The following is a 12,164-nucleotide window of genomic DNA, read 5'->3' on the forward strand; positions in this document are numbered from 1 at the left end:
TGGATGAATTCAAACCGTAGAATTATCTTGCATGTTCGTTTACGTCCAAGTTTATCTTCATTCCAACCGTAGAAATTTAAATCACGTCCAGGTTCCTTTTAATTCCAACCGTAGAAAATAAATTTACGTCCATGTTTATCTTATAAGCTAACCTAGACGTAATTCTTCCTGGATGTTTTAGAAGAAGCTTCAAATTGGATTACGTCTAGGTTCGTGATGTAATTTTTCCAGACGTAATCTTCTACGTCTAGGTTCGCGAAGTAAACTTTCCAGACGTAATCTTCTACGTCTAGGTTCGTGATTTTTTTTTCCAGACGTATTCTCCCACGTCTGGGTTTTTGAAGTGTTTGGCATGACATATTACCAACCGTAATTCAATTTTGTCCTATTGGAACCAGTTACGGTTTGGAGTTCTTCCAAAACCTAGACGTAAACCTAAATTACGGTTGGCGACGAAGCTAAACCCAACCGTAATTTTCCATGAAAGTCTAAAAATCTCAAACTTTTTGCGTTGTAAGCTAGTTTTGAGCGAAATTGAACCCATGGGAGATAATTTAGAGGTGTACCTGTTTATTTTCAACCATTGGTTCTTCACTTTGTTGGTTTATTTCTTCAATTGGTTGAGATTCATCATCACTTTGTGTTAAACCCTCTCCACCATTTAACAAAATTCATCTTCTTAATTTAATTATTATCTAATTAAATTAAAATTAACTACATAAGGGTTGTTTGGTCATTTCAAAATTATTTGAGATAAGGGGTTTTTGATATTACTTGTGGGTGACCCATTTTTATCTTATTAGGTGACGCCCATCTAATGGAATGTGACGGCCCAATAATAGCCTTCATAAAAAGTTGATAGATGTATATGAAGAAATAGCACTACTTTGTGAATGATTGCTAATATCACTGCAGTTTTTATTTAGATTTTTAACCTTTACTTTGTCAGTGATAGTGGTGCCGCCATGTCAGCCTAAAGGGTTTTCCATTAGATTTAGTTTGAGTTTGGTAATGTTTTTATTTTTCCAAAAGCACTTTCAAAACCTATATATGTTAATAATTTTTGAAATTAGTGTTTGGTAAAAAAAATTCAAAGTGCTTTTTACCTAAAGCACTCCCGAAATTCCTTAATTTTTAAAAGTTGGGGGAGGAGGAGCTTTTCAAAAAACGCGCAATTGGGGGATAAAAAAACTAATTGTGGGATACAACTAAAAGACAAAAACGAGTTTTAAATAGTAAATCAAAGTCACCCCTATCCATGTATTTATACTAATTCCTAATCTACCCCTCATTAGTCTGGTTTAGTGGCTAATCATAATTAGTTATGTTAATTAATTAGTTTGAAAATGATTAACATAAATCATTATCATTTTGGATAAATCATGATCTTTTTGAAGAGATTAGTGACCAAAAAGATGATCATGAGTCTTCATTCAGCAATAAACATGTCTTTTATGTTCAATCTTCTCCCGATGTAAATTTGGATTTATCATGAATGGACCGGGAAAACAAAATGCCAGCATTGAAATAACTATGAATACCATGCCGGAACAACAAAAACCGGCATGGTATTCATAGTTTCTTCAATGCCGGTTCATTGTATCCCCCAATCTTACCATTTGTCGACTTTGTTTAGAAGGTGCACGGGAAACGGATACTCCCACCAACAATGCCGGCATTGATCATTTTTTATCGAATACGCCGGCACCAACTGCCGGTTTGCTGTATCGGTCAACAAAGAATGCCGACATCAGGTTCTTAACTTGGCGAAGAGGTGGCGTTGGAGAAGACGAGTAAAGTGTAGGTAAAGACAAGCATTTTACTAACTATTTTGTAGCCAAACCTATTCACAGTATTACATTATTGTCCATACATATACATTCGTCCTATCTCGAAGTCTCTTGAAATCTTTCGCGTCTCAATTCTTACTAAGTTGATCGAGATCGTTTAGCAACCATTAGTCAAACGTAAAAATATGCTGGTGCACAAATTGGGGGAGAAAATGGTGTACAAGTAGCATGATTCCTTTGGTCTTGTATATAAAAGAGATGAACATATATACTACTACTTTCGATAATGATTGATCAAGATCTGCATTCCAAATACCAGCCAGCAGCTAGCTTGGTAGCTAAAGTGCTAAACAGTCATATTCAAACATGAGATTATAAGCACTGCCGGCATTGAAAACCAAATGCCGGCAACAATGCCGGCACTATTTTCTTAAAATCTCACAACGCCGGCAGTGTAGAACTTTACTCCAGAAACTTCAAATTTTAAAACATATGTTCCGGCATATTAGTTTATAATATAAACAATACCGGCACCAAAAATCGGAATGGTCTTCGATTAGAAATCAGTACCGGCACCAGAAATCGGCATGGCATTCATCAAAAAAACTATGCCGACAAACTGATACCAAAGACACAAAAAAATCGGAATTGTCTTCAACTAGAAATCAGTACAGGCACTGGAAATCGGCATGGCATTCATCAAAAGAACAATGCCGACAACCTCTTCACTGCCATATATCAATTTTCGGTGTAAACACCATCATCTCAGGTTATTTGTTTGTTGCCAGTTCAATCTCCTTCACCGACTGCAGCATCGCTGCACTTGATTCCAACACCCATTGACCACACAGCTGAACTATCTATTACAGACGGAACCCATGTCTTCAGCTCCACTGTTTGTTTCCTCTGGCACACATTCAATCCAAGTATGACTCAAGTCAATTAGAACCACTAGCCACTTCATCTTCTTTTCTGTATAAGCCATTGAAGTCTTCCACCTTCGCTTCATCTTGCCATGTAAACAACACCAGCGACCATCCTCAACGAGAACAGGTTTCTTTGGAGGAATGTCCAATCTCTATGTAAGCACCAACGGAAACCCATTTAGTAGCATTACTTCACTCTGAATACAACCACCTTTGGGTGTTAAATGATATTTTTCTATCGGTTTTACACCTTCTGGTTGCGTCAGTGGGTACAAATTCACGTAGCTCTCAACGGAAACATTGAATGCAATATTGATCATTAGTAAAACGGTGAAGTAATGTGCAATTTAGATTTAACTAAATTTTAGATACAAGCCGGCATTGAGTAAGAAAACACGAGCATGCCGGAAACATCTCCGGCATTTATATTGCACAATAAACAGTGCCGGTTGTAATGAAATTCGATCCAGAAAATCTCGGTTTGTTACTAATTCATTGTCGGCACTGATATGACATTGCAAAACAATACCGGAACAGTTTGCCGGCATGGCATTCATATGAAATTCAACGCCGGTTCTTATTTTCGGCATGCTCGATAAAAAAAAGTTCAATGCCGGCACACTCAACTGACATTGCTCAGAATTTTTAATTTTTCCTCATGCTCTTCCAGCGTTGATTTTTACTTGTTGAGCATGCCGATTATAAGCCATAAAGAGCTGTGTGATGATTGATAAGAATAGCACATATATAAGCCCTAATAACATGTGTATACCCAATCACTCTATAGATGGTTGGTTGTGAAAGCACGTATCAATGTGAAAAATTACCAATTTCAAACAGATTGTTTGGATAAATCTCTGGCAGCAGATAAAGATACCTGATGGACAATAGTAAAGTAAAGGAAGAATGTAAATGCCAGTGTACAGTCATACAAAATAAGCTTAGCACAGGGTGTTCCTAGACGCCAGATGAAAAAACGAAAGAAACTAAATTACCAGGGAGGATTGGACCCGTCTCTAACAGTATTTATTTGAGAGTGAATTTCGTTCTACTACTAGCTCACTACCGGCACTGATATGAAATTGTGAAACATGCCAGAATTGTTCACCGACATGGTATTTATATGAAATTCTATGCCGGTTCTTGTTGTCGGCATGGTCTTCAACATTAAGTCAATACCGGCATTGTATTCATATAGAATTCGATGCCGGTTTTTGTTGTCGCCATGGTATTCATATAGAGTTCTATGCCGGTTTTTGTTGCCGGCATGGTCTTCAACATTAAATCAATGCCGGCAACGGTGATAAATGAAACTTTTCATATAAAGTTTGCGATTCTAACCTAAACTCGCTACTTAAAATCAAGTACTTATTCCGCTTTTGGTTTAGATTTGCATGGAGGCAATTTATTAGAATCAATCGATTGATGTAAAAAATTTCGATGATTTTTCTTTCCGGTGATTAAAAGTTGCCGGTAGAAAGAAAGAAAGAAAGGGGATATGGTTTTGATTTTTGTGTTTTTAGGATTTATATTTATTTTAGGTTCAAGGGTATCGTAGTCATTTCAGTAGGATTTTAATTAATGTAGAGGGTGGTTTAGTACTTTCGCACCAAAAAATACCCCTTAACAACCACTACTGGTTGGGGGAAGTAATTCATATCCCCCAATTCCTTTTTTTATTCCCCAATTAATTGTTCTTTTAAAAGCTACAACAACATAAGTTTTGGTCCCACTAAAATTTAATGTTTGATTTATCTTTTTTGTCCCTATTTTATTTTGTAAATGACAAAAATTACCCTTAAATATATATATATATATAATCAATTTTGTTTAATAACACATTTGATAATAATATTAAATAATTACTTAATTTTAGTTTGATTTTTTGTTTGAAAATTATATATATATATCTATATTATAAAAAGAAGTGCTGTGTGTATAGCCTGATAAATCCGACCATGGATTTCATCATTCCACGGCGTGGATCGATTCGTTATATGTTCTATATAGACGTCCGTCGGATTGTTGGGTTTCCTGATTTGACTATGCTTCCATAATAAGATGTCTTGACCATTATATATCGGGAAAAAAATACCACATTAACTACGTTTCCTAATAAAAATATGGGAGAGGGATATATTCAAATTTCCTTATCTGACTACGTTTTGAGAGATACTTACGTTTCATCTACAAGGGAAAACAAAAAACAAAAAAGGAAACCAATGCAAAAAGTTTCGCAAAAAAATTTTTCAAAAAAAATATAGACAACCGTAGGACATTAGCACAATATCACAGTATCTATATGTACTAGGTATCAAGTTAAACTAACTAAATTATGGTAAGGTAAAGTAAGGAATTGGAGAAAGTTGTTGGGCAGGAAGCTTCACCCGGGTGCAACCTGGTGCTTCATTCTCTTCCTTTCGCAGCAAATTAAGACAAAGCAAAAAGGAAATGTTACCAAATAGACACGAACTCAAAAACACGAATAGCACCCCATGAAATCATCTCTTGCAAATTAAATACCCAATGAAATAATTTAATTTGCAATTTAAAGAAAGCACGAGGAGCAAGCATAAAACCTTGCCCAAAAACATAAAAAATGAACATCCTAAAAGTTTGACTCGGTCAATCAGACCTTTGAGGATGCAAATGTACAAATTGCTGAATGGAGACAAAATTGTACAACAAAATGGACAAACAAACTCGGTATAGTTTACTAATATTCTATGTACAATTTTAGAACCATGTATAGAGATATTACATTCACGCATATTACAAATTAGCCTTGGGACAGATCCAAACATTGACTTTGGCCATTCTGCCGCTTGGACCGTTAGTTCGCGAAATGTACATCTGTCCGTTGTATATATGACGAGGATTTTATTATTTTGGACGTTCGGGATTGATGCCGCGATATAAGAATATATGACTTTGAAGTAATAATAAGGCTGTTATAAAAAGAAGTGATGTCTGTCTTGGGTAATAAACGACCCTTGATTTCGGCAATCCGACGGCTGAGAAAGATAGTTGGCGAGATTTCTATCCATCCGTCCATTTTAGACATATAATTTTGAGAGATATTTAGGTCCGTCGGTTCGTGAGATGATCTTCTTTTAATATTTTGTTTTAGACGGCAGGGATTTGCTTCGGCCCGGTGCAAAACGAGACTCAACATTTCCTTATGTGACTCGAATCAACATTTCCTAATGCGTGTCGGTTTCCTTGAAAGTTTTCATGCACTAACTATAAATATCCTTTCTGATTTTACTAAAAAATTAATTAATTTGAAGACTCTATAGATTTTACCTAATCACGGCTAATTTTAATGCAGATATCATATTTGCCTTTAAATTTTCTAATCCACATCCGGGGCCGTAGGCCCCGGCCCCATCCGGCTACTATGACCCGCCTAATTGAACACGCTATTGTGACCCGACTAACTAACACGGTATAATATGACACGACCAACTAAATATCAGGACCGTTGTGGTATAGACCGGATTAACTAAATATACTCCCGACTATTATAGATGGACTAAAATATGGGAAGACACTGGCCGACCGACCAAACAATAAACATAACTCTAAAAGGTTGAGCCCCGGCCGTAAGCCGGGGTGATACCTAGTATATATATATTAAAAAGTGGTTAAGTAAATTTAATATTATATATGTTTATATTTAATAATAAAAAATTTAATTATTTTTAAACCCAATAAAATTTAAACAAAATGATTTTCAGATATATGTCTGTTTTCGTCATTTGCTACAACAACAATGATGGAATATGGTATCTTACCAAACACACTTTGATTGCTTTTGTTAATCAACTTTAACTTTAATTAATATTTCACTCAATGTCTAACTGCTTTTTTCTCACAGCACAACACTGCAACGCACAGCTGAAAAGTACTTTTGCAAAAGCTGCAACAATACCAAACTAGGCCTTACAGTATTGAAAGTTGCCTAGCTATGAAGTCCTGGGCTCCTCCTCGCTAGGGCATGAGACTAAACTCAGCTTGTCAATACTTATTCCGAGATACCATTTTAGAATATGATAAAAAGGGGTATTTTTTTTTTTATGATAAATATCAATGCACACGGCCGCTGGACTTGCACCTTTGCTATCAGTAATCCTTAGCTGATTTTGTAGTCCCTCAACGCTCGAAGAAATCTTTTTTTTTTTATATAAAACATCTTCCTCGATATATTGATAGCAAAGTATCATTGTTATCCTGTAAGAGGTAACGATACATCAGTACATTTCCATTCCAAGTTTGGATATTCAAATAAGTTAAAAGAGCCCATAAACTCTGATTTACCCAGTTAAGTTTAATCATGTACTTGTTATAAAAAATAGCTAGTTTGACTGCCCATATTACATTTTCCGTCATTACTAAAATAAAGTCTTGAGCTATGAAATTTATATCAAATTTGTCTTTGTTACCAAAATCTTCACTGCTTTTATATTTCTGTTTGCGGGCTTTTACATACATTCCTACCAGCAACAACAAGGTTGATTCCGAATCACTACTAAAGGAAATTTTGTGGCCACTCAAGTGTGTTGCCCATTGAAAAGCTGCATCTGCTCCAGCTTGTGCTAGTTCCTCCCTGGTTATACAGTCAACATAGGATCCTCTAGCTTCTCTAGCTGTACCTGTATAGTCACACAAAGTCAGCGCAATTCCCACTTCTGCAGTATTATCCAACATAGTCAAAGCAATATTTATTGTGATGACCAGATTTCTTTTTTCCTCTATAGAGTTATTCTGTGTAGTTCAACTTCTAAGCGTAGTAGTAATCTATAGAGTTTCATCATGATTTGGATTATAATAGAGACATTCATTATATTGTGACCTGGTTTATTTATGATATTGTAGCTATTTATAAACTGGATTATGCTGTTAGCTGTTACTGCACTATTCTGTCTTTTCTGTTTAAACACAACTTTGCATCTTTTTTTCCATATAAACCAAATTATGGTACTACACAGGACCTGCCAGTCAATATCATACCCCCTCTTTGAGGATTAGCAAAGTAATCAGTTAGCCATTCATGAAAAAAAATTAGTGCCATTTCTAATGTAATCCATGTCAAAATTAAAATGCATCCATATCTGAGAGGCGAAATTACAATGCAAGAACAGATGAGTAAGTGTTTCTTGGTTTCATTACACAATTTACATGTTGTTTCAGTGTCAAGAAGAATGGCAGCCACTCGTATGCTATTTGGAAGAATTGAATGTGCCGCTTTCCAGATGAAATTCTTAATAGCATGGCTGGTTTCCATAGTCCATATTATATTCCATTTGTTGTCAGCAGTACCACTTGAGGTTAAATGTTTATAAAGCGATTTGACTGAAAACATACCTTTTTCGTTTAGCATCCATCTTGGTGTGTCCAACTTATCCTCCACATGTATTATTATTTTCATTATCTTCTCTGTTGTCTGGGTGTCAAAACTTGTAGCTAATTTTCCCAAATCCCAAGTTCTGTGATCAGTCATTAAATCACTAACTTTTTTTAGGTCAGCACTATTTGTAGCTGGTTTTTGCATAGGGATTGTTGTATCTGGGATCCTTAAGTCATCCCAGATACCAACATCCTTACCATTACCTAATTCCCAGTAACAATTTTTCTTAATTTGTTCTATACAATTTAGCAAGCCTTTCCACGCTGTCCCTTGGCTTTGGTTTGTTGTCAATGTGAAGGATATCACATTTGGGACAATGCTTTTCTTTTAAGATTTTAGCACACAATAAATTGGAGTTTTGTTTTAAATTCCAGCCCATCTTTGTTATCATAACAATGTTAAACTTTCTTACATTTTTTATGCTCAACCCTCCTTGTTCAAGAGTTTTATTTATGAAATTCGAATTTTTTAAGCACACTCCTTTTTTCCATTTTCATTTAATCCCTTCTCATTTCCTCCCTGCCAATAGTCTCTCTGAAGTTTTGTTATCTTATCACAAATTTTGACTGGAATTTTAAAGCATTTCATTTGGTAAACATACAAAGAGGAGCTAACATTTTTTTTTTATCATAACAGTTTTTCCTGCATTATTTAAATTGCTATTATTCCATCCTATTACTCTAGTTCTCATTTTATCTACTAGAGGTTCAAAGCATTCTACCTTAGATCTATTGTAAAAAGAGGTGAACCTAGGTATTTGTCTGTCAAAGGTGTTGCAGTAACTCCTAATATATCTTTATCTCTTCTTCTGATATTTGTATCTGTCTTGGAACTAAAGAAAACCCCTGATTTGTTTAAGTTTATCAGTTAACCTGAAGCTAGGAAAACAATTTTAAACAGCTGAACTAAACTTTCACATGTTTTTCACTAACTTTACAGAACAAGAAACAGTCGTCTGCAAAGAGTAATTGATATATATATATATAGGAGGTGCCTTATAAACCAGTTTTATTCCCCTTATCAGTCCCAAGTTTTCAGCATGAGAAATAACTCGAGATAAGGCTTCCATATAGAACATGAAGAGATAATGGGAGACTGGGTTTCCCTGTCTTAATCCCTTGTGGGTTTAAAGAAATTTGTGGAGACCCATTAAGAAATTTGTGGGAGATCCATTAAGATTCCATACAGAAATCTTTGTTCCTAAAGTTCTGTTAGTTCCTTAAAAAAATTATTAGTTCCTTAAAAAAATTATTACGGGTGACTTTCTTTTTCACCAAAATACAAGTATTAGGTGATCAGGAAGAGATTCCAGTTCAAGCTTAGGACCCTTCAAGATAGTTGGCAAAAACTATTCACTAGATCATGGTAAAAAGAAAGAAAAAAATTAGGGTTTTGTGGGAACTCTTGTAATGAGTTGAAAGAGCCAATGGATACTCCAACATCACCCCCTAATTTATTATGATCAATTCCTGGAGCCTTAAGATTCGTGGAACCCACACTCCTGCTTATAATATATAGTCTCTGATGCACAATTAATCCTCAAATAAAAAATCCTTTGAGCTAAAGAGTCAATCACCTCAATAGACAAACAAGAGTGTACATCACAAGGATATCACATTGTCTCGTAAATATTGAAAAATATTATTTCTCCACCGAATGGGCATCTATCTCAGTCTTGGCAGTGCTTATAAATGATCGACCAACCAATAACATTAGAGATGAATCAGGTGATCCACCATTCATATCTTGAACACAATAATCCACTGGAACGATTAGCTTATTAACCGACAAGCACATTTTCAATAATACCTCTAAGGTAAATGTTAAGAAATTTCTCTCACCTTAAGTAGACCTAAACTAAGATATTCACGTAGAAATGTGGGCATGACATTTACTGATGCTCATAAGTCAAGCATAGCGTTTCCAAATTTAGTGTTACATATAATAGCAAGAATTTCAAAACTACCGAGATCTCTGCATTTTAGTGGGACTTTTTTTCCAAAACATTTTTCCCACACTTATTACCAGTTAATCTCTGCTTATTAATACACAAATCCTTCAAAAAATTTGTTGGTTCTCAGCATAACAACACTAGAAGGGAGTTGCCAGAACGCAAGAAATGAAGACTCAAGTCAGGAGTCGAAACCCCAATATATGAAAGAGCTGAACAACGAAAGGATTCATAAAACAATGATGTTAACAAGATAACCAGAGCTTGTCTTCGCATAATGATCGAGAATGTTTTGACAAAAAAAAAACTGTCTTGAGAATATAGTATTTGGGCAAAATAGATCTTTACCTCAAATAATATTGTTGAGTAATAGTTATGATGTTTTTTGATCTCTATCTCCGATGAAAAAAATGTAGGGGGTACCTGCAAGAAACCCTCCAAACGCTCAAGTTAGCGATAAAGTTTTTCTGAGGAGTTTTTAGGGTTCGATTGCGTTTTGTTACCTACCTTCGAAGGTTTATACTCTTGTATGTATACACTTCTGTTTTATGAAATGAACACCAATTTCGAGATAAATTTCGCATATACTAACATGTCAATCATGTAATTTAGAATTTTCCAGAGTTTCTTTCTAGGATTTAGTGATTTATCCATCAATCAGTATGCATATATTTTACATATGTGTTCAGGAATAAGAGGAGGTATGCATACTCCATAAATCTGACTTCGTGAACTGGTAGAGGTGTGCATACCCGTTGAGCCTGACTTCACCAACTGCCAAGAGGTATGCATACCCGGTTTGCATACCTACCCAGTTTCAGATAACAAAAGCTCACGAACTTCCTTATATGACTATGTTCGCTCTTGCTACAACTCTTATAGACACTTCTAAGACAACTTTGTTCATAAAATCACTTTGGGATTGTGGATCATTGTTTAGTCTTGGGTGTTATTGGACACTGTTATTGCTTGTAAGTTCACATGATTATTTAGCCATTATGGACTATCATTTTTCACGGTTCCAATTATACGGACCATAACACATATTCTTATGTGTAGTTCCAAGGAGGACATTTCATGCTTACGTGAATTCTTAACAGAAATTTCATCCAAACAACGAAAGTGTTTGCTTGAATATCAAGCAACCTTAATTTGAATTCAAACCTATCTGTTGCCTTGAAAATCTATAAATTGAGAGACTCTTGCAGCTGGAATTTTCAATCCCTAGTACTCTAGTGTTCTACTTACGTATATATAGTCATCCTCTATAACTTAGGTTTCTTTACGAAACTATTAAGTTACGACTTTAAAGACTTCACTTAGGGATGCGTGAAGGCCGATCAGACTATCTTTTACCTTATATCCGGATCTTGTTCTATAGGTTATTGAAGTTCGAAAACTTTAGATCAGAATCAAGATATATAGAAATCACAAAGTTTTCTTCGTCTCAGATTTTGTGATTTCTCAAGATAGATATCTAAACTCTTTTTTTTTTGATTTATTTGGATTGTTCTTGAGAGGTTGTTAGTGATCTAGGCTTCTCTTTGATAAAAGTGTAAGTGTTCCGAATCCGTGAGGTTTGATAAATTTATCTACTACAAATAGATTTCCAAACCTAGATTAAAACATATCAAAAGAGAAATCAAATAGGCTTGTCTATTAGAGATAGATATCAAAAGTCTTCAATAAGGCCGCAACAACTCTTAGGCGGTAAAGAACGTCAGCTAACTACAGTCAAATTAGAAGTATGACAGTAGATATAACTAGTTATGATGTGTGTCGTAATAATTAGTTATTACAATGAAAGATTCTCGGGGCGGTTTTGGACGTAAATGTAGCTTACAAAAGATAAGTGAACCACGTAATATTTGTGTCGTGTGTGATTGTTTATTGTCGCATTGATTACATATTCATGCTAGTATTATCAATCATGCTAATCTAAAGATGTAAGTAAAAGATTCGTGTTATTTATCTAAAGTAGGATGTTTCATGAAATTGACTCCATGGAAACATGCCGGTTCGAGATGAACGTAACCTCAGTTTTCCGACATGTGGTACGGCGTGCATGGATAAAGATGGCATTGATT

Source organism: Papaver somniferum, chromosome 1 (assembly GCF_003573695.1).
Source record: "Papaver somniferum cultivar HN1 chromosome 1, ASM357369v1, whole genome shotgun sequence".
Lineage (NCBI taxonomy): Eukaryota > Viridiplantae > Streptophyta > Magnoliopsida > Ranunculales > Papaveraceae > Papaver > Papaver somniferum.